Here is a 24,425-nt window from a genome sequence, read left to right as displayed (position 1 = left end):
CCACGCAGACACAGGGAGAACTTGCAAACTCCACACAGGCAGTACCCGGAATCGAACCCGGGTCCCTGGAGCTGTGAGGCTGCGGTGCTAACCACTGCGCCACTGTGCCGCCCCTCCCCCACGCACCCCCTCCCCCCCACGCACCCCCTCGCACCCCCTTATCATCCTTCCAATGCCATCATGCCCATGGCAGGAGGGCCATGAGTCATGGTCGGCCCCAACCCTGGCGTTAAAGTCCCCCAACAGGAACAAATGTTCGCTATTGGGAATGCTACTAATGATATTATGGAGTTTCTCATATAACTGGTCTTTAACTTCAGGTGTGGAGCAGAGTGTTGGAGCATAGATGCTGAGTAGGTGTACTGGACCAGAGGCGGTGAGCAGTCGGATGGACAGTATGCGTTCCAAGTCATTTGAATGTGGCTGTATCATGCTGAGCAAAGAGTTTCTGATGGCGAAGCCCACTCCATGCTGTCCTGGTTCTTCAGGATCCCTACCCTGCCAGAAGAAGGTGTAGTCTTCAAGGTTCCTCTCCGGATTTTCTGTTAAGGTTTACTCCCTTACCCTTGGCCTCTCCTGAGATGCCCACAAGGCAGTGGGGTTGTTATCTCCTATCCCTGAGCAGGGGCCCTAACATGTAAGCTGTGTGATTTCATGGAGGGAGAGGGAAGGGGGGACGGGGTGCGGGGGGGGAAGGCGGTGCGGTGGATGCGGGGGGGGGGAGGTGGGGGGAAGGGGGTGCGAGGGGGGGAGGGGGTGCGTGGGGGAGGGCTGCGGGGGGAGGGGGTGGTGGGGAGGGGGTGCAGGGGAAGGAGGTATGGGGGAAGGGGGAAGGGGGAAGTTTCTATAGTACCTTTAACATAATAAAATATCCCAAGGTGTTTCACAGGAGCATTATAAAACAAAGAACCCCAGAGAAACAGCATAGGCGACCATTTTGAGTCATTAATGCTGTTAATCTGCAGGCTTCATCGATCACCCTTCTGACCACCCTCATCAAAATGGAAGAAATCAAAGCAGATGCTAGCAGGTTTTCCGTTATTCTCACAGTGAAGATGTCATTGACTGCAAGTTATTGTTACTGGCCTTTTGGCTGTAAACAGAACAATTTATTCTCTCTGGAGAAGTTAATTGTGTTTCCTTTCCGAAGTTTTTGCTAAATAATCATTCTTGAGATGTTATAAATTAAGCAAAATATTTGCAGAGATAAATGAGTGCTTCAACTAAATGACATTAGCTTCTCACAGGCTCAAATGTGCATTCCCAACAATTTTTTTTAAGGAAAGTCTGTCAAGCAATTAATTTAATTAATTATGGTTCCAGGCACTAAATAAAGGCCTTTGTATTGTTGAATTGGATCTCATTATGCAAGATATTGAAAAGTTAATGATAACTAACGGATCTCCCATGGTGTTACTCATGGGTAGTCTGGGATCTGGAATGCAATTTCTGATGTTTAGTATGTTCCCAAACCTGCCTAAACATACCAGAAGTTTACCCGTTGTTGCGACACAACTAATTCACTAAAACATTGGGCAGAGTAGTGAGGTCAGGGATATGGTTACAAGGACGCAAGAGGGCACTGGCAAGCAAGAACCTGGTTTAAAGTGTGTCTATTTCAACGCCAGGAGCATCCGGAATAAGGTGGGTGAGCTTGCAGCATGGGTTGGTACCTGGGATCTCGATGTAGTGGCCATTTCGGAGACATGGGTAGAGCAGGGGCAGGAATGGATGTTGCAGATTCCGGGATTTAGATGTTTCAGTAAGAACAGAGAAGATGGTAAAAGAGGGGGGGGTGTGGCATTGTTAATCAAGGAGAGTATTACAGCGACAGAAAGGACGTTTGAGGACTCGGCTACTGAGGTAGTATGGGCTGAGGTTAGAAACAGGAGAGGTGAGGTTACCCTGTTGGGAGTCTTTTATAGACCTCCGAATAGTTCCAGAGATGTAGAGGAAAGGATAGCGAAGATGATTCTCGACAGGGGTGAGAGTAACAGGGTAGTTGTTATGGGGGACTTTAACTTTCCAAATATCGACTGGAAATACTATAGTTCGAGTACTTTAGATGGGTCAGTTTTTGTCCAGTGTGTGCAGGAGGGTTTTCTGACACAGTATGTAGACAGGCCAACCAGGGGCGATGCCACATTGGATTTGGTACTGGGAAATGAACCCGGCCAGGTGTTAGATTTAGATGTAGGTGAGCACTTTGGTGATAGTGATCACAATTCGGTTAGGTTTACCTTAGCGATGGGCAGGGACAGGTATATACCGCAGGGCAAGAATTATAACTGGGGGAAAGGAAATTATGATGCGATTAGGCAAGATTTAGGATGCGTAGGATGGGGAAGGAAACTACAGGGGATGGGAACAATCGAAATGTGGAGCTTATTCAAGGAGCAGCTACTGCGTGTCCTTGATAAGTATGTACCTGTGAGGCAGGGAGGAAGTTGTCGTGCGAGGGAGCCGTGGTTTACTAAAGAAGTTGAAGCGCTTGTCAAGAGGAAGAAGAAGGCTTATGTTAGGATGAGATGTGAAGGCTCAGTTAGGGCGCTTGAGAGCTACAAGCTAGCCAGGAAGGATCTAAAGGGAGAGCTAAGAAGAGCAAGGAGAGGACACGAGAAGTCATTGGTGGATCGGATCAGGGAAAACCCTAAGGCTTTCTATAGGTATATCAGGAATAAAAGAATGACTAGAGTTAGATTAGGGTCAATCAAGGATAGTAGTGGGAAGTTGTGTGTGGAATCAGAGGAGATAGGGGAAGTGTTAAATGAATATTTTGCGTCAGTATTTACAGTAGAGAAAGAAAATGTTGTTGAGAATACTGAGATTCAGGCTACGAGGCTAGATGGGATTGAGGTTCACAAGGAGGAGGTGTTAGCAATTTTGGAAAGTGTGAAAATAGATAAGTCCCCTGGGCCAGATGGGATTTATCCTAGGATTCTCTGGGAAGCTAGGGAGGAGATTGCAGAGCCTTTGTCCTTGATCTTTATGTCGTCATTGTCGACAGGAATAGTGCCGGAAGACTGGAGGATTGCAAATGTTGTCCCCTTGTTCAAGAAGGGGAGTAGAGACAGCCCTGGTAATTATAGACCTGTGAGCCTTACTTCGGTTGTGGGTAAAATGTTGGAAAAGGTTATAAGAGACAGGATTTATAATCATCTTGAAAAGAATAAGTACATTAGAGATAGTCAGCATGGTTTTGTGACGGGTAGGTCGTGCCTCACAAACCTTATTGAGTTTTTCGAGAAGGTGACCAAACAGGTGGATGAGGGTAAAGCAGTGGATGTGGTGTATATGGATTTCAGTAAGGCGTTTGATAAGGTTCCCCACGGTAGGCTATTGCAGAAAATACGGAAGTATGGGGTTGAAGGTGATTTAGAGCTTTGGATCAGAAATTGGCTAGCTGAAAGAAGACAGAGGGTGGTGGTTGATGGCAAATGTTCATCCTGGAGTTTAGTTACTAGTGGTGTACCGCAAGGATCTGTTTTGGGGCCACTGCTGTTTGTCATTTTTATAAATGACCTGGAAGAGGGTGTAGAAGGGTGGGTTAGTAAATTTGCAGATGACACTAAGGTCGGTGGAGTTGTGGATAGTGCCGAAGGATGTTGTCGGGTACAGAGAGACATAGATAGGCTGCAGAGCTGGGCTGAGAGATGGCAAATGGAGTTTAATGCGGAAAAGTGTGAGGTGATTCACTTTGGAAGGAGTAACAGGAATGCAGAGTACTGGGCTAATGGGAGGATTCTTGGTACTGTAGATGAACAGAGAGATCTTGGTGTCCATGTGCATAAATCCCTGAAGGTTGCTAACCAGGTTAATAGGGCTGTTAAGAAGGCATATGGTGTGTTAGCTTTTATTAGTAGGGGGGTCGAGTTTCGGAGCCACGAGGTCATGCTGCAGCTGTACAAAACTCTGGTGAGACCGCACCTGGAGTATTGCGTGCAGTTCTGGTCACCGCATTATAGGAAGGATGTGGAAGCTATGGAAAGGGTGCAGAGGAGATTTACTAGGATGTTGCCTGGTATGGAGGGAAGGTCTTACGAGGAAAGGCTGAGGGACTTGAGGTTGTTTTCGTTGGAGAGAAGGAGGAGGAGAGGTGACTTAATAGAGACATATAAGATAATCAGAGGGTTAGATAGGGTGGATAGTGAGCGTCTTTTTCCTCGGATGGTGATGGCAAACACGAGGGGACATAGCTTCAAGTTGAGGGGTGATAGATATCGGACAGATGTGAGAGGTAGTTTCTTTACTCAGAGAGTAGTAAGGGCGTGGAACGCCCTGCCTGCAGCAGTAGTAGATTCGCCAACTTTAAGGGCATTTAAGTGGACATTGGATAGACACATGGATGAAAATGGAATAGTGTAGGTCAGATGGTTTCACAGGTCGGCGCAACATCGAGGGCCGAAGGGCCTGTACTGCGCTGTAATGTTCTAAAAAAAAAAAGAATTTTACCAACTCTGTGGAGGAGACTGTTAAGGCAGTAGTGGGGAGGGTGAAAATTGGAGAAAAAAGCCTTGGGCCGGCATCTCTGTGTGTTCCTGTCTCCTCGCATTTTTCCCAGAAGCAGGCTCGCCTGTCAGCAGTGGGAAGCCAAGTAAGGTAATTATGGAGGTAATTAGTGGGAATTTTTTTGGAAGGCTATACAATTTTGCCAGTGGCACACAGGAACCCCACTGTGCCTGCAGCTCATCTACTTCACAGGAGGCGAGAACAGAGCTGGAGGGCAGAGCACTATGAGATTCATTTGCAGTAGTCACTTTAAAGGAAAACAATAGCAAGCCTCAGGGCATCCACAGAAAAATGCTTGCGAATGTTTTCTTGTCACCTGCAGATGGATTCATCGGATAATGCTGGGCGTGAGGAATTAGCTGCTGGTCCCATCAGCAGTATGCCGCCTCCATCTTGTGCTGCCCTCTCATTCTGACAGTGGATCTGTGAGCCACCCTTCACTTTGGGTGCTCTGATTGGCCCTCCCATGTTCTCAGGACACCCAATGTCCCAAATTGGATAAGTGTTCTGAATCGGCCTCCTCCGGGAAGATCGCACCCAATGTTCTGCCATACGCATGTCCAGGCTCGCAACCTGAAAAGAAGCCCAATGTCAGCTCGTAACTCAAATACAAAAATTCAGCCTATTATACCGTGTGGCTGAGTTATGATAAAATGTTACATATCTTACTGATCTGGAAAGATACATGCACCACAAATATAACATTGTAACCCTATTTACCACTTTGAAAAATTGTTCTCAAGATGCAAGTAACTGTTTTGTTCATCTCTACCCAAAGATTTTAGATCCCAATTACGTTCTAATTTTTTTTTACCTCACCTACCATAGTGAATTTCCAATGTTGGATTAATTTCAAGTTTATTCTTCCCTCTTCCCTATCCAAAAGCTTACTTCTGTTTCTATATTAGTTGCAAGATAATAAAAGATATCAGTCTTGAATGGTACTGTACACTGACTTTGGAATCAAATACACAATTTCTAAATTTGCAAACAACACAAGGTGAGGAGGGATTGTCAACACTGAGGATGACTGCAACAAATTACAAGAAAATATGAATAAACATGTAGAATGGGCATATGATTAGCAAATGAATTTCAATATAGATAAGTGTGAGGTATTACATTTGGTAAGGAAAAATAGGGAAGTCAGATATTGGACTGGACTTTGTGGAAGAGGTGGAGCTCCCGGCACCAGGCCGAAAGGGCGGGGGAAATCCCGCCTCAGCATTTTCAGGCCCCCCAGAGTGATCGTCCGGTGTTTTGAAGCTTAGGTTTCCCATACCAGGATCTCCATCCCTTTAAGGACAGGGGCCCTGCCTCTAAGAGCTGCTGGCCAATCACAGGGCTTGCAGCTCTGCAGTATCAGCAGCGTCACTGGGAGCAGTGGCCACTGCCAGAACTGTAGAGGCCTTGGACTCAGGCCCAGCACTGGAACCCCGGACCTCAGGTAAGTGAGGCTGGTTCACCAGGAATAATCCAGAAGATCCCGTCGAGGGGAAGGTGAGAAAATGGGTGTGAAGTCCAAGGGGAGGGGGGTCCAGGGAGTTGTAAGTTTTGCTGGCAGCGGTCCTCCATGGGCCCAAGAAGGAGGGAACCCCCCCCACAAGCCCGCATGGAGGGCGACTCATTTTATAAGGCATCCTCCTCATGTGGCAAAGGCCACCACCACCCCCCCATTCCGCCACTGGTTAAATCCAAGCAGCGACAGGAAGAGGCCCTTAAGTGGCCATTAATAGACCACTTAAGGGCTTCAATTGGCCTCTGGGTGGGAAGGCTGTCATCGGTCTAGCCCGTCCCCAGCAAAATCACTAGCGACAGTTACTGATGGGCCCACTGCCCAACCTCCGCCACCCGACGCGATTGTATGGGCCGCCACACCTCAGGGGAGACCATAAAATCCAGTCCATTACAGAGAAAATAAAAATTTAAATGGGGTAAAGCAACAATGGGATCTGGGAGTACAAATGTACAAATCACTAAAATGCTTTATAATGGCCTTTGACCTTCTGGAAACTGCTCATCTGATACCTCAGCTATCAGAAAGGAAATCCCACTTGTGGGACAAAGAACAAAGAACAAAGAAAATTACAGCACAGGAACAGGCCCTTCGGCCCTCCAAGCCTGCGCCGATCCAGATCCTCTATCTAAACATGTTGCCCATTTTCTAAGGGTCTGTATCTCTTTACTTCCTGCCCATTCATGTATCTGTCTAGCTACATCTTAAAAGACGCTATCGTGCCCGCGTCTACCACCTCCGCTGACAATGCATTCCAGGCACCCACCACCCTCTGCGTAAAGAACTTTCCACGCATATCCCCCCTAAACCTTTCCCCTCTCACTTTGAACTCGTGACCTCTCGTAATTGAATCCCCCACTCTGGGAAAAAGCTTCTTGCTATCCACCCTGTCTGGACCTCTCATGATTTTGTACACCTCAATCAGGTCCCCTCAACCTCCATCTTTCTAATGAAAATAATCCTAATCTGCTCAATCTCTCTTCATAGCTAGTGCCCTCCATACCAGGCAACATCCTGGTGAACCTCCTCTGCACCCTCTCCAAAGCATCGACATCCTTTTGGTAATGTGGCGACCAGAACTGCACGCAGTATTCCAAATGTGGCCGAACCAAAATCTTATACAACTGTAACATGACCTGCCAACCCTTGTACTCAATACCCCGTCCGATGAAGGAAAGCATGCCGTATGCCTTCTTGACCACTCTATTGACCTGCGTTGCCACCTTCAAGGAACAATGGACCTGAACACCCAAATCTCTCTGTACATCAATTTTCCCCAGGACTTTTCCATTTACTGTATAATTCACTCTTGAATTGGATCTTCCAAAATGCATCACCTCACATTTGCCCTGATTGAACTCCATCTGCCATTTCTCTGCCCAACTCTCCAATCTATTTATATTCTGCTGCATTCTCTGACAGTCCCCTTCACTATCTGCTACTCCACCAATCTTAGTGTCATCTGCAAACTTGCTAATCAGACCACCTATACTTTCCTCCAAATCATTTATGTATATCACAAACAACAGTGGTCCCAGCACGGATCCCTGTGGAACACCACTGGTCACACGTCTCCATTTTGAGAAACTCCCTTCCACTGCTACTCTCTGTCTCCTGTTGCCCAGCCAGTTCTTTATCCATCTAGCTAGTACACCCTGGACCCCATGCGACTTCACTTTCTCCATCAACCTACCATGGGGAACCTTATCAAACGCCTTACTGAAGTCCATGTATATGACATCTACAGCCCTTCCCTCATCAATCAACTTTGTCACTTCCTCAAAGAATTCTATTAAGTTGGTAAGACATGACCTTCCCTGCACAAAACCATGTTGCCTATCACTGATAAGCCCATTTTTTTCCAAATGGGAATAGATCCTATCCCTCAGTATCTTCTCCAGCAGTTTCCCTACCACTGACGTCAGGTTCATCGGTCTATAATTACCTGGATTATCCCTGCTACCCTTCTTAAGCAAGGGGCCAACATTAGCAATTCTCCAGTCCTCCTGGACCTCACCCGTGTTTAAGGATGCTGCAAAGCTATCTGTTAAGGCCCCAGCTATTTCCTCTCTCGCTTCCCTCAGTAAACTGGGATAGATCCCATCCGGACCTGGGGACTTGTCCACCTTAATGCCTTTTAGAATACCCAACACTTCCTCCCTCCTTATGCCGACTTGACCTAGAGTAATCAAACATCTGTCCCTAACTTCAACATCCGTCATGTCCCTCTCCTCGGTGAATACCGATGCAAAGTACTCGTTTAGAATCTCACCCATTTTCTCTGACTCCACGCATAACTTTCCTCCTTTGTCCTTGAGTGGGCCAATCCTTTCTCTAGTTACCCTCTTGCTCCTTATATATGAATAAAAGGCTTTGGGATTTTCCTTAACCCTGTTTGCTAAAGATATTTCATGACCCCTTTTAGCCCTCTTAATTCCTCCTTTCAGATTGGTTCGACATTCCCGATATTCTTTCAAAGCTTCGTCTTTCTTCAGCCTCCTAGACCTTATGTATGCTTCCTTTTTTCTCTTAGCTAGTCTCACAATTTCACCTGTCATCCATGGTTCCCTAATCTTGCCATTTCTATCCCTCATTTTCACAGGAACATGTCTCTCCTGCACGCTAATCAACCTCTCTTCAAAAGCCTCCCACATATCAAATGTGGATTTACCTTCAAACAGCTGCTCCCAATCTACATTCCCCAGCTCCTGCCGAATTTTGGTATAGTTGGCCTTCCCCCAATTTCGCACTCTTCCTTTGGGACCACTCTCGTCTTTGTCCATGAGTATTCTAAAACTTACGGAATTGTGATCACTATTCACAAAGTAGTCCCCTACTGAAACTTCAACAACCTGGCCGGGCTCATTCCCTAACACCAGGTCCAGTATGGCCCCTTCCCGAGTTGGACTATTTACATACTGCTCTAGAAAACCCTCCTGGATGCTCCTTACAAATTCTGCTCCATCTAGACCTCTAACACTAAGTGAATCCCAGTCAATGTTGGGAAAATTAAAATCTCCTATCACCACCACCCTGTTGCTCCTACATCTTTCCATAATCTGTTTACATATTTGTACCTCTATCTCACGCTCGCTGTTGGGAGGCCTGTAGTACAGCCCCAACATTGTTACCGCACCCTTCCTATTTCTGAGTTCTGCCCATATTGCCTCACTGCTCGAGTCCTCCATAGTGCCCTCCTTCAGCACAGCTGTGATATCCTCTTTGACCAGTACTGCAACTCCTCCACCCCTTTTACCTCCGTCTCTATCCCGCCGGAAGTATCGATATCCTGGGATATTTAGTTGCCAATCATGCCCTTCCCTCAACCAAGTCTCAGTAATAGCAATAACATCATACTCCCAGGTACTAATCCAAGCCCTGAGTTCATCTGCCTTACCTACTACACTTCTTGCATTAAAACAAATGCACCTCAGACCACCAGTCCCTTTGCATTCATCATCTGCTCCCTGTCTACTCTTTCCCTTTGTCACGCTGACTTCATTATCTAGTTCCTTACAGGCTTTAGTTACTACCTCCTTACTGTCCACTGACCTCATTTGGTTCCCATCCTCCTGCCACATTAGTTTAAACCCTCCCCAACAGCGTTAGCAAAAGCACCCCCAAGGACATTAGTTCCAGTCCGGCCCAGGTGTAGACCGTCCAATTTGTAATAGTCCCACCTCCCCCAGAACCGGTCCCAATGTCCCAGAAATCTGAACCCCTCCCTCCTGCACCATCTCTCGAGCCACGCATTCATCCTGACTATTCTTTCATTTCTACGCTGACTATCACGTGGCACTGGTAGCAATCCTGAGATTACTACCTCTGAGGTCCTACTTTTTAACTTGGCTCCTAACTCCCTAAATTCTGCTTGTAGGACCTCATCCCGTTTTCTACCTATATCATTGGTGCCTTTGTGCACAACGACAACTGGCTGTTCACCCTACCCTTTCAGAATGTTCTGCAGCCGATCTGAGACATCCCTGACCCATGCACCTGGGAGGCAACATACCATTCGGGAGTCTCATTTTCGACCACAAAACCGCCTATCTACTCCCCTTACAATCGAATCTCCGATGACTATAGCCCTTCCACTCTTTTTCCCGCCCTTCCGAACAGCAGAGCCAGCCACGGTGCCATGAACCTGGCTACTGCTGCCTTCCCCTGGTGAGCCATCTCCCTCAACAGTATCCAAAACGGTATACCTGTTTTGGAGGGAGATGACCGCAGGGGACACCTGCGCTGCCTTCCTGCTCTTTCTCTGCCTTTTGGTCACCCATTCCCTTTCTCCCTCAGCAATCCTAATCTGCGGTGTGACCAATTCGCTAAACGTGCTATCCACGACCTCCTCAGCATTGCGGATGCTCCAAAGTGAGTCCATCCGCAGCTCCAGAGCCGTCATGTGGTCTAACAAGAGCTGCAGCTGGACACACTTCCAGCACGTGAAGGAGTCAGGGACATCAGCCGTGTCCCTGAGCTCCCACATTGAGCAAGAGGAGCATAACACGGGTCTGAGATGTCCTGCCATTTTCAATCTTAAGCTTAAGTTAGTCTTAACTTAGATAAACGAAAAAGGAACGACAAGTTTTTACCAATCACAATTAAAAATGATTAGCATAATCACATGGATCCACTTTATTCAAATAGGCAGAGACTTGTCAAAAACTGGAATTGCTCAATTTTAAAATTAGCTTGACAAATGACAGGCCTTTCATGAGATGCTTCTCCCTACTGGTTTTAAATGTTAAACCATTGCTTTTATTAAGGATAATAGCATATGAATCAGTATATTGGGTTGCTGCCTGATCACTTCCAGTTCAATTTGGTACCAGAGTTTCAACAGGAAATATTTAAATCTCCCAGAATAGGCGGTTACTCAGCTCTGTAGAATTTCAGCTGGTATAAATACAGGTACTGAGGTACTGAGTGTCCTCAGTACCTTGCTCTACGGCAGCGAGGCCTGGACAACATATGTCAGCCAAGAGCGACGTCTCAATTCATTCCATCTTCGCTGCCTCCGGAGAATCCTTGGCATCAGGTGGCAGGACCGCATCTCCAACACAGTAGTCCTCGAGACGGCCAACATCCCGAGCTTATACACACTACTGAGTCAGCGGCACTTGAGATGGCTTGGCCATGTGAGCCACATGGAAGATGGCAGGATCCCCAAGGACACATTGTACAGTGAGCTCGCCACTGGTATCAAACCTACCGGCCGTCCATGTCTCTGCTTTAAAGACGTCTGCAAATGCGACATGACGTCCTGTAACATTGATCACAAGTCGTGGGAGTCAGTTGCCAGCGATCGCCAGAGCTGGCGGGCAGCCATAAAGGCAGATCTAAAGTGTGGCGAGTCGAAGAGATTTAGCAGTTGGCAGGAAAAAAGAGAGAAGCGCAAGGGGAGAGCCAACTGTGTAACAGCCCCGACAACCAATTTTTTCTGCAGCACCTGTGGAAGAGTCTGTCACTCTAGTATTGGCCTTTCTCGCCACTCCAGGCGCTGCTCCACAAACCACTGACCACCTCCAGGCGCTTACCCATTGTCTCCTGAGACAAGGAGGTCAAAGAAGAAGAAAAAGAAATACAGGTAGTCTGATATCATCTATGGAGAAAGAAATAGAGTTAATGTTTTAGGTCTGTGACCTTTCATTAGAACTGGCAAAGGTTAGAAATGTAATAGACTTTGAGCAAGTGAAAAGGGGGAGAGGGGAAGAGGAACAAAAAGAAAGGTATGTGATAGGAGAGTGTGTGTAGCAGGAGAGATTAAATGACAAAGGTGTCATGGAACAAAGGCAAAGGGAGTGCTAATAGTTATATTAAAAGACAAAGCATTCATCCAGAGAGAGTGTTAATGGCAGAATAATGAACAGCTCTGTCCAAAAGCAAAACCCTGAAAAACATGTTTAAGACAGGCCCATGGTTAAAAAAGAAAATAAAATAAAATTAAATAAAAAAGGTAGCCATACTCTGAAATTGTTGAACTCAAGGTTGAGCCCAGAAGGCTGTAGACTGTCTAATCGTGCTGGAGCTAAGCCTCAGGTAGGTCGGAGTGGGAGGGGTCTGGCAGGGTGGAGTCGCAGGGGAGCAGGGAGGTGATCAGCAGCAAGGACTCAGTGGCCCCCCCCCTACTATCCCTGATACCGGGTCTCTCATTCAAGCATTTTAATGAGGAGCCCACCCCCCCCTACGCCCCACCCCTCCACTCCCATTGGAGCTGGGAAGCAGCCTGCATGGTCTTCTGTGCCATGCTTTCCCAGGTGGCAACAAGGCCACATGGCTAATTGTGGTTGCGGCAGGAAGAGGCCCTTAATTGGGGGTTAAAGCCCTCAGTTTGGTGGTGGTGTGAGAAGGCCATTCACAGGCCTTCCTACCCTGGACAAAATTTCAGCAGTGGCGGGAATCTACCACCAGCCACCATCCCACCAGATTTTATGTTCTCCCTGCCTCCAAACTCACCGTACGGGAGAGCAAAAAGTTCCCTCGAGAGTCTGCAAAGGAAGATAAATGGATAGGTTAAGTGAGTGGGTAAAAATTTAGCAGATGGTGTATAATGTGGGAAAATGTAGGTTGTCTACTTTGACGGGAAGAATTGAAAAGCAAAATATTATTTCAATGGAAAGAAACTGCAAAATGCTGCAGTACAGAGGGATCTGGGTGTCCTCGTACATGAATCCCAAAAAGTTAGCATGCAGGTACAGCAAATCATTAGAAAGGCAAATGGAATTTTAGGCTTAATTGCAAGGGGGATGGAATATAAAAGTAGGGAAGTCTTGCTACAACTTTATAGGTTGTTGTTGAGACCACACCTCGAGTACTGCATACGGTTTTAATCCTCTTTTTTAAGGAGGGATATACTTACATTGGATGCAGTTTAGACAATATTCACTATATTGCTTCCTGAGATCATGGGCTTGTGTTATGAGGAAAGGTTGAGCAGGTTGGACCTATACTCATTGGAGTTTAGAAGAATGAGAGGTGATCTTATTGAAATATATAAGATTCAGAGGGGGCTTGACAGGGTAGATACTGAGAGGGTGTTTCCTCTCATGGGGGAATCTGGAACTAAGGGGTACAGTTTAAAAATAAGGGGTCTCCCATTTAAGATGGGGATTATGAAGAATTTCTTCTCTCAGAGGGTCGATAATCTTTGGAATTCTCTTCTTCAGAGAGCTGTGGAGACTGGGTCATTGAATATATTCAAGGTTGAGTTGGACAGATTTTTGATTTACAAGGGAGAAAAGGGTTATAGGGAGCAGGCTTGAAAGTGGAGTTAAGGCCTCGATCAGATCAATCATGATCGTATTGAATAGCGGAGCAGGCTCGACATGCCAAATGGCCTACTTCTGTCCCTATTTCTTATGTTATGACAAAGGCAGCCCCTGCATCAACGCAGGTAGGGCAGCCTCTGGCATGCCCTCACTGGCTCTGTGACGCCAAGGACAGGTGCCACTGGCATCTCAGCCACTACACTTCTGCCTCAGCCACAGCGGGTGCACCCTTTAGGAGCGGCCATGTGTGGACGGTGCCATGTGGGTAGTGTCATTTTGGGGTTCACTTGGGCGACTTTTGTAATGCTTCTGTTTGTTAATTAATCCTCAATGTAATGAGATGGTTCATCGTAGCATCCTAATTTGTGTGACATTAAGGCACCAGCATGATGAAGTCAAAATCAGCTGGGTCAAAATTCTGGAACTCCTTTCCTAGCAGCACTGTGGGTATACCTACACCACATGGACTGCAGCTGCTCAAGAAGGCAGCTCATCAATACCTTCTCAAGGGCAACTGGGTTCTGATGAAAGGTCACAGACCTGAAACGTTAACTCTGTTGTTCTCTCTCCACCAGACTGGCTGTGTATTTCCAGCACTTTCTGTTTTTATTTCAGGTTTCCAGCATCTGCAGCATTTTGCTTTTAGCTCTCCTGGTTTCCTGGCCAACATTTAGTGTTGAGCCTGCATCAGCAAATCAGATTAATGGAGTCCTTCATCTCACTGCTATTTATGGCACTTTGCTTTGTGCAGATTGGCTGTCACACTTACCTCTATAACAGTGACTACAGTTTAAAAGTACTTCATTAGATGCGAAGAATGTTGGGACATCCTGAAGATGTGAAAGGTGCTATGCAAATACAATTCTCTTCTTTCATATTTCAGCTCATGTAGAAGTTGGTGCACCTGTTGGATATTTCAGATTCTCTATGTTTATTGTTTTACCTTTTAATTGCTTTTGCCTTGCTCCAGCTGCTGACCTGCCCCTAGGAAAATTCCAATATTGCTTATTGGTTACCCTGCTACCCCACCTCCTCCAGTAATCCCAGTACTCCCACACAACGGCACCCTTTCTCACTGCTTCCTCACCCTACCACAGACATTACAGTGCTGCTTCATGCTGGGATCTTCTTTCCACTCTTCACAGCCCCAGGACTCCTCCATTGCTGCCATACCCCAACAAAATTCCCCCACTCCTAAGAAATCAGTTTATCCAGCTCTGAACATTGTTATGACCATGTGGTGAGATTTAGGTGGTTTCCACTGTTCAACACCCACCTGACCGCAGCAAGTGTGTTTTGTTATTAGGGTTTAATCCTTTGGTGTTTTATTTGTAAAATAAACAGACAGTGACAGGTTTTCTTGTAGGTTTTGAAACAGAAAATCAATTATTGATTGGTCAATATGCCTTCACCCGAAATTGTCGCAATTGCTTCCACTCACACATTTGCGCACGCACGCACACACATATACACACACACACAGGAAGAGACAAATAGAGAGGAAAAAGGGGCAAGCAATTATAAGTGGGGGGGGGGGGGGGGGGGTCACGGTAAACCTGTTGAATCCTCTTGGAAGTCAAGTTCTCATTGGTTACAGGCCTGAGGTGTTTGTAGATTTCTCTCTTAGTTGAATGTTCAGTTGAAGACATACTTCTGTATAAAGTGTAGATGTAGAATTCTACAGCAAGCATCTTGGATGCTATTTTTTGGCTGTCTCTCTTTTTCTCTCAGGCAACCTTTTAAAGTTAAGATGTGTTGCATCTTGTCTCCTGGTAGGAGATCCTTTGGTCTCTCACCCATGGCAACCGTACAATGGCCCAGGACGTGGCTACTTCATACCTTCTTTGTTTCAGAAGAACCCATTCAATTCAAAAGGATCTCTTGCTGGGTCCAGGATGAGAATAATCCAGTTATGATTTTTCCACTTCACACCTTCTTTGTTTCAGAAAAACCCATTCAATTCTGGAATATTTTAGGATGGGTGTAGGATGGCTGCAATTGATACCTCTTAGCTTTGAAGCTTTTCCTTTGTCCCTTTCAGACAGTTTGAATATACAAAGGTCAAGCCATTTTGGAGCACAATGTTCACTTTTTAAAAGAAAGGTTCATTTTTTAAAAGACTTAGTTTTATTCTTAGCCTTCAGCTTTTGTCCATAATTTTTCATAATTCACACTTCTTGTACAAGTGACAAAATTATGATAACCTTTTCCAATGCTCCTCACATCCCATCAATTACTCATGCAAAAAATTCTTCCCATACATGTCCATACAGTAGTAGGACACTAACTGCAGCCACAATTTATAAATTACACTTTAGTCAAACAATTGAAAAAGGGATTCAGAAAGGACAATTCCTCCAACAAAATTGAGCTGCATGATGAATAGTCATGTACTACTTCCACAATGGAAAGTGCGATGAGCATGTGGGTATCACATTGCATAGAAGATATTTTCAACATCTGAACATTCCATGAATAGAGTTGACAGGATGCAGACTCTATCTTTCAGGGCAGTACAACTGAACATACAGCTCTTCAACAGCTCAAATTACAGAACTTGTGCCAGCAAGTAAGCAGGAGCAGAAGCAGTTCCAGGGCCAACCTTATAGCTCAACTTATGGATATTTAAAGCCTCTTCAATCCCAAGAGGCTCTCATTGACTCCCAGCAATCATTCACTTACTCCTTTCACTAGGGAAGCACCTCAATGGAGCACAGGAATAACCTGTAGAAGACAAACAGTAATTGACAATCTCCTGATCTGGCCTGTCAGTGGATAGGCCTCCTTTTTCATCTATTATATAATTAGGCCTCTTTGGATAACAACATTTTGGTCCATGCGCAGATGATCTTGGAGACCTTGGCAGGACTGTACTACAAAGTGCATCCTTTCAGCTGCTGCATATTTTCAGCATTTCCTGTTCTTATTTAGCATTTTCTGCATTCATTTTTTATTTCGCTTCTAAACATTCACAACACAGAGACAAACCTTTTGACCCAACAGCCTATGCCAATGCTAGCTCCTCAAATGGAGTGGATGGTCCCATTTCTCTGCTTTTTCCCTAAAAAGACAAGAGAAAAAGGATTAAAGAAGATATTGAACAAATAAAAAATCTGGCCTCCACAATCTTTATATGTATTATTCCTCTTATTGTGAACCTTCACAACACATTAAATACATATTAACTTCCCAAGTCTTTTTATTTATGGTTAAACATTATGTAATTCAAACAAAAGATAAAAGGTTTATTTTCAGTATATGCAAATGAGAATGATGTTTATGTTATAAAGTATAAATTATTTAATTTGCTAAATTATTTAAGGACAATTAGCACTGAACTTTTTAAAATTTTTGCTCATAGGGATCAAAGAGATAAATGAAGTATAAATATACTGTATCCTTCAAACAGATACAAATTTTAATATTTTTATTTTAAATAAATAAATAATTTTACCATGGAATTAATGATCTCTAGAAATCAAAATCTTTTCACTTTATAAGTGGAGAGGTATATAGTAATGTGTGCATCTGTCATTAGAATCTTCAACATAATGAAGTTAATAAAAAATTTCAACCTTTTTCAAGTGGCATTGGGATGCTGCTGCTCTGCCAGAGTTGAAACTTTGAATCTTGGAGATTCTGAGAATACTACAGCTAAGTAATAAAAAGTACTTATATTCATAGAGTGCCTTATCATATTCTCAGGACGCTCTAGTGTTCACAAACACTGAATTACTTTATGAAGTTTAGTAGTCACTGTTATAAGGGCAAACAGCGGTATTTCTGTCTACTGGAAGCTTGACTATCCATGTCACCAGTTGTCATATGTGGTGCTCTGATGGGTGCAATAGGGCATATGCTATCATTCCAAATAAACTGAAGAAAGGATAACCAGCTGTGTTAGTGATGGGCCAGGCACATTTGGGTAGATTTGATAAATTCATGTTCCTGCCAGTTTTTCACACCAGAACCATTGTGGACAATCTTTGACCAATTTGAGAGATCGCTTTAATTCTTCAGCTTTTTCCTTGCTACTTTTCTCCTGTACTCCATCTTAGCCTTTCTAATCTCCACTTTTGTAGTCTTTGAATGTAGTTATATTTGTTTTGTTATTATCTGCCATGTAAGCAACAAATGTTTCAGTTATTAGTAATAAATTTAATCTAATATTCCCATTCATCCCAGTACACATTTTCCATCACTTTAAGTAATTCCCATTGCTGGTCAATTTTAGTTGTTAAATGTAAGTAAAACTGCTGAACAGAACTCTAGATCTGCAATAGAAAATATTAAAAGGTAAGGTGCAAAAAAAATGTCAAAACCCACTTTCTACACGCATTTGTACTTCCAAAAGTTTTCTTTCATATAAAATGTCATCATTTCTTTAAAACTCTATTAAATTTGGGCTGATAGATGGCAAGTTACATTCAGGCCACACAAGTGCCAGGCAATGTCCATTTCCAACAAGAGAATATCCAACCATCTCTCCTTGACATTCAATGGCATTACAATCACTGAATCCCCCACTATCAACATCCTGGGGGTTACCATTGACCAGAAACTGAAATGGATTAGCCATATAAGTACTGTGGCTACAAGAGCAAGTCAGAGACTGGGAATTCTGTGGTGACAAACCCACATCCTATCTCCCCAAAGCCTGTCCACCATCTATAAGGGACAAGTCAGGAGTGTGATGGAATACTCTCCACTTTCGTGGATGAGTGCAGCTCTAACAACACTCAAGAAGCTTGACACCATGCAGGAAAAAGCAGAGCTTGCTTGATTGACACCCCATCAACAGTCACTCCCTCCATCACCGACGCATTGTGATAGTAGTGTGTACCATCTACAAGATGCGCTGCAGCAACTCACCAAGCCTCCTTCAACAGCACTTTCCAAACCCACGACCTCTACCACCTAGAAGGAAATCTGCCGCACTTACCTGGTCTGGCCTACATGTGACTCCAGACCCACAGTAATGTGGGTGACTCTTAACTTCCCTCTGAAATGGCCGAGGAAGCCATTCAGTTCTCAAGGTCAATTAGGGATGGGCAACAAATGCTGGCCTTGCCAGCGAAGCCCACATCCCATGTAAGAATAAAAAAAGATGCATGGGAATACCACAACCTGCCACTTCCCCTCCAAGCCGCCCGGCATCCTGACTTGAAAATACATTGCTGTTTCCTTTACTGTCGCTGGGTCAAAACTCCCTTCCTAACAGCACTGCTGATGTACCTACACCACATGGACTGCAGCAGTTCAAGAGGAAGCTCATCACCAACTTCTCAAGGGCAGTTAGGGACGGGCAATAAATACTGGCCTAGCCAGCGATGCCCACATCGCATGAAAGAAAAAAATATTGTCTTTGACTAACATAAGCATTCCTAAATGTTGACGTGCTTTATATCAAATAATGATTCTAAGAGTAAATCCACAACTAAACTGAGATTAACTGGTGCATAGTTACCCAATTAATCCTTCTTTCTCTCCTTGAACAAAGGTCTTATGTGGCTTAATCTCTAATATAAGGGCCCAGTTTATATATTTAAGGAGGACTAAAAAATTGTAGCCGGAGTCTCTGTTGTCCCCTCTGACTTCTCATCAACCTAGGCTGCATGTCACCAACGCTCAATTACTTATTTGCACAGATATAACAGGCTGATATTTAGGCAACGGACGAAAACAATGGCGGTCTGCCCGTGTGGGTCGCACTTCATGGAGCCACCGCGATATTAAGTGGCTTATTTAAATAGCTGGAGCAAACTGCCAACCCCGATGATGTGAAGTGGACAGGAATGGCATCAGATGCCTTTGCTCAGGTGCTGAAATCATTTTTAAATGGCTTCGAGCCCTACATTTCAATTTAAATATTTAAAGAAATATTGATTTAAAAAAATTAAGTAAATTGATCCTGACCCTCTCCCACCACCCCCCCCCCCCCAATAACCATAGAATTAATTACGTGCCCTCTCTCAAAACACCTACCTTGTCCACCTGCTTTTCCCCACCCAAAGTTCATAAACTTTACCCCTTCCCACCATCCCCTACACCAATGAAATGACTTTGACGCTGGTCCCACTCTCCCCGCTCCGCACTGAAAAACGTACTTGCTCCCCCCTCCTCCAATGTTCCGCCTTGGATCCCCAGACGCCGATCTGAGGGCACGGGAGTGCCAGCCACCGGCACCAATATCGCAGCGGGACAGACAGCGGGAGTGAGAAGGTAATTTATTCCTTTATTTAAATTGATTTACATATTTAAATTTGTCTTTTGTTGCCGAGCCATGGGGGTGGTCCACCACAAGGCCTCGCCGCCGGCAATGTCGGGCTGGACATACCCGGCGTTGAGGCCCGTGGTGGGCCTCTCCCAGAGGCATTTTCCGGCCCCCACTGTCATGACCCCCAATGTCGCGGGGGGGGGGGTCTGTAAAATTCAGCCCAATATTTCCATGGATTCAATCAATCCCTCCTGGACAAAGCCATGGCTGACATCCATACATTCAACCTCCTAGTCTTCCGCTCCTTAATTTGCCCAGCACATGGAACAGGAAAAAATGTGGAGATGACCAAATACGGAGATGACTAAAAACACTCAGGGGCTAACACATTGGGCTGGATTTTATAAGCTTGCCGCCGATTACAGCGGCAAGCTTCAAAAATGGCAACCTGCCAGTGCGGACCCCAGGTCACTAGGCCGCCGCGATATTCAGCGTGGCAGCTCATTTAAATGGCTGGGGTGGACTGCCACCCCCCCCGAACCCCGATGACGGAGGAGGGGGTGGGGGGTGGGCAGTTTACCCTGGCAACGGCATCAGGCGCCACTGTGCAGGTGCAAACACCATTTTTAAAGGCTCTGAGCCCTACATTACAATTTAAATTTTTGAAGGGATATTGAATTAAAATTTATTTAAAAAAATAAATGTTTCTAGCCCCTCTCCCACCAACCCAATAACAGTACTCTTCATTCCTTGCTCTCTCCCCCCAAAATACTTACTTTGTGTACTTGACCTTGCCCCCCCCTGCAAAGTTCATAAACTTTTAACTTCACCCCTTCCCACCATGTCCTTCAACAATCAGATTTGACCCCACTCCCCCACTTCCCACACCGAAATACTGATCTGCTCCCCCCTCCACACCAGTGTCCCGCATCGGATCTCCAAATGGGTATCCAAAGGCGCGGGAGTGCCGACCACCAGCAGTAATATCGCTGTGGAACATCATGGGGAGTGGGTAAGTACTTAATTCATTTATTTTAATAAATTAACATATTTAGATTTGGCTTGCGTCGCCGAGCAGCAGGGGGCTACCCACGAGGCCTGGCGGCCGCCGGCAATATCGGGCCGGCCTTCCCCCCGTTGAGGCCTGTGGCGGGCCTCTGCTGGATGCATTTTCCGCCCCCCCCACCCACCCCCCCCGCCACAACCCCCAGCATTGGGGGGCTGTAAAATCCAGCCCATCATTTTTTTAAAAATTCCATTGCAGTCAGTTGGCAGGTGAACAATGGTAACCACTTACCACCCTGTCTGTAACAGTCGCAAAAAGACAAAATTGGTGAGATTCCAATAGGTCAACCTGAAGTACCACATTTTGACTTAAGCAAAATCTGTTCTGGAAAAAACCCTTTTAATGAGTAAGTGAGTAAATAAAAAGACAGTTAAAAAGGGACAAAACCACTTATAAAGCATTCTCCTAAACATTAGTTTGATTTTCTTATGCCTTTATGATGCCATTTCTGGACCGAACAGCTACCTAGCAAACCTGAATCCCTATATGTGGAGATGTCAACGATTGGTTTCAGAAACAGCATATATACCAGGAAAATGCCTCCCTGACATTATGGGCAGAGACCTCCACCAAGATTGCTGCTCCATCAAACCCCAAGCAGGAACATTTAGGATTTTAATTGAGCTTCAGTGTTAGCATATATACAGCACTTATAATATGCAGAGTAAAGATCATTCTATTTGGCTTCAACTTTACATTATCTCTATTTCTCTTTCCCACACGAACTATCCTCTAGCATGAATGACCTTGTGTAGTGCCAATTTGCACCAAATGACAGCATGTTGACGAGAAACTGCACTGAATCAGCCCCAAAAATCATTTCATATAGGTCCCTTACAACTTGTAGACAGTGCAGACTTCCATCCCATTGTAAAGAACACAAAGATAGTTACAGTTGAGGAAGGCCATTCAGTCCATCTAACTCATGTTTTATAGAAGGGCTCACCATCAGTTAATTAAATTGCATCTGGAATGATTCCAGACGAGACCATGAATCCAGAAGAGAGGCTGGTTTCCTGGCATCAGTCCTTTTACTAGTTTGTGCCTCTACCCTCTCAGTCCTGCAATCATGGTTTAACATGAAGTTGTCCTCTGAATTAAACTTTTCCATTCCACTTTGCAGGCCATATACCTATATCAGGCTCCTCCAATTTGCCTCCTTTCAAGGATGGAGTCTTTTTTTTTCTAACCTTTCACGATACCTGACATACAAGGATCAGTCTTACAGGTTTCCTCTGTACCGATTCTAGATTTCGCTTGCAGGCTCAGAACACGCCACTCAATGGACTGGATTTTGTGCTGGAGGTGGGATTCCCGGTACTGGGCCGAAAAGGCGGAGGGAACCTCCAGTCTTTTTGATTCAAGGTTTTAGAAGGTGGGATCACAGCAACGATGAAATTCCATTTAACACTTTGATATGCATTCCTGTACCAAAAATAAAACAACATAACACTGCGTCCAAGAGCTGCCAGCCAATCAGAGGGCTGGCAGCTCAGCAGTATTAGCAGTGTCACCAAGAGTGGTGGCCACTGCCAGTACTGCAGAGGCTTCGGATCCAGGCCCAGCACTGGAGCCCCGGACAGAGGTAGGTGAGGTGGGGTCGCCAAAGCCAGTTCAGAAGGCCCTGGCAAGGGTTTTTTGGGGGTGGTCATTCAGTCCAAGGAGAGGGGTGTCACGGGGGATAAAGTTGTTCCCGGTGTGGGAGCTCCATGGGCCACAAATTGCGCACAGCAGAGGCCTTCCCCCCAGCTACAAGTAAGATTCCAGCGGCAGCGAGAAGAGGCCCTTGATTGGCCTTTAATAGGCCACTTAAGGGCCTCAATTGGCCTCTGGGCGGGAAGGCCAGGATGATTTTTGGGCTTCAGGGAGGCATCAGGCTCTCCGCCCTGCCACCCCTCCACCACCCGTTGCAATTCTCCGCGCTCCCCAAGTCCTCCCCTGTCTCAGGTGGGCCCATAAAATCCCGGCCAATATGTGGTCTGACTGCACAAGTTGAATGTAATTACTTTCATTGCACTGATTCAGCAATATAGCTCAGTAATTCATCTGTGTTGTTCATTGCTGCTTCAGAAAGATGAACATTGGTGCAATGTCAACATTTAAATTAATCTTTTAATGGATAATACAAAATGGCACCATAGCAACATTATTCTTCAGTTTTGATGCTGCCTTGCTATTACTATTGCTATTGAACAGTGGGGATTTTTATTCCTTGAAATTTGAAGAAGAAATTTATTCTTAGCTCATATGAATTCTGCTCTTAAATGAATTTTCTGCAATCAAAAGAAAATCATACTTTTGTTATGTGGTTTTATTTTTGGTACAGGAATGTATATCAAAGTGTTAAATGGAATTTCATCGTAGTTGCTGTAAAACGTTAACTACCTTTGTTGCTTTGACAACCTTAAGGTTTTGACGGGCTTAAGTAATTCAGGGTGACAAGACGTCAGGAGGCAAAGATGCAATGACATGGAGAAAGGGATCAAATAAGAAGGAAGGAAGGTTTTCAGACTGCAGAAGAAATTAATTTGCTCAATCCTTTGTTTTTCATCTTTGACAGTCTCCCTGAAAATTATTTGCCTGAGATCAAATTGATCAGATTCCAGATGCATGTACGTAAATAGTTTATTTTAAAAAACCACAAAAATATAAGAAATAGGAGCCGGGGTAGACCATGCGTCTCCTTGAGCCTGCTTGGCCATTCAGTAAGACTTTGGCCGATCTTCTACCTCAACTGCATTCTTCCACCCTTTCCCATAAGTATGTTACAAATTAATGCTCTTGGAGTAGATTTTTGCTCACAAGGAACACACATTGGAATATGAGACAGTGGAACTTACACAATTTTCCTGGAGTCACTGCTGACCACCATGCCCAAATTATGCATTTCCAGCTGGTGAAGATTCATTCTGAGGGGAAAGTTTGTCAAATATACTCTTGGGTCTACCTGCATACTTGTGTCTCATTTCAGAGGTATTTAAGAATTTCAGTACAATAATGTTGAATTACTATATAAATCACACTTTCAAATGTTTTTTGTTGCTGCTAAATTTGTGGAATTGGCTTGTATTAAGTGCAATATGTACAAAACTAAGATCTGTACTGAAGAATGAGGAGAACAAAATGGATCCTCATATTTTGAGCACTGGTATTCAGTGTGACTTTTGTTGAGCAGGTACCTAATTGCTAAAATCAGACACCTGGGCTCAAAGACAAAGTGAGCAAGGGTAGAGATAAATCTTTGAGGATAAAATTGTAGTTATAAAGAACTTCTTTTCAGGAGATTCAATTGGTGAGATCAGGTCGTGATGAGGATAAATTTTAAATGGTGTACAAGCTTTAAAGTCCAAATCGCCTTGTCTCATTTCATGCTTTTCTATGTTTGTTAGAGAAGAGAGAAAGGACGCTAGAGTGTGAAGAAGGGAGTTTGGTAAGTGAGTGAATTTTAAGGGTTAATCTCTCAAGACTAGTTTTTGTTTTGTTTTGTTTACATCTAGCAATTAATTGAAATAAAAACAAGAAATGCTGGATTCACTCAGCAGGTCTGGCAGCATCTGTGGAAAGAGAAGCAGAGTTAACGTTTCGGGTCAGTGACCCTTCTTCGGAACTGACAAATATTAGAAAAGTCACAGATTATAAACAAGTGAGGTGGGGGTTGGGCAAGAGATAACAAAGGAGAAGGTGCAGATTGGACCAGGCCACATAGCTGACCAAAAGGTCATGGAGCAAAGGCAAACAATATGTTAATGGTGTGTTGAAAGACAAAGCATTAGTACAGATTAGGTGTGAATATACTGAATATTGAACATCAGCAAGTGCAAACCTGAAGAAAAACAACCTGAAAAAAAC

At 44.7% G+C, this 24,425-nt stretch overlaps 1 long non-coding RNA gene across 1 annotated transcript in view; it reads right to left on the bottom strand.

Moving 5' to 3' along the window:
* Window positions 1-4,370: 4,370 nt before the first annotated feature.
* LOC137369786 (uncharacterized) overlaps window positions 4,371-24,425 on the bottom strand; it is a 28,863-nt gene continuing 8,808 nt past the window's right edge. Inside the window, exons 2-3 of the long non-coding RNA XR_010975012.1 lie at window positions 16,282-16,354; window positions 4,371-5,082 (exon numbers count right to left, since the gene is read on the bottom strand). This is a non-coding gene — a long non-coding RNA (uncharacterized lncRNA). The remainder of the gene's footprint in view (window positions 5,083-16,281; window positions 16,355-24,425) is intronic.

This window comes from Heterodontus francisci, chromosome 1 (assembly GCF_036365525.1).
Source record: "Heterodontus francisci isolate sHetFra1 chromosome 1, sHetFra1.hap1, whole genome shotgun sequence".
NCBI classification, from domain to species: Eukaryota; Metazoa; Chordata; class Chondrichthyes; order Heterodontiformes; family Heterodontidae; genus Heterodontus; species Heterodontus francisci.
The sequence above is the reverse complement of the archived record's forward strand: the minus strand, read 5'-3'. Positions and strand labels throughout refer to the sequence as shown.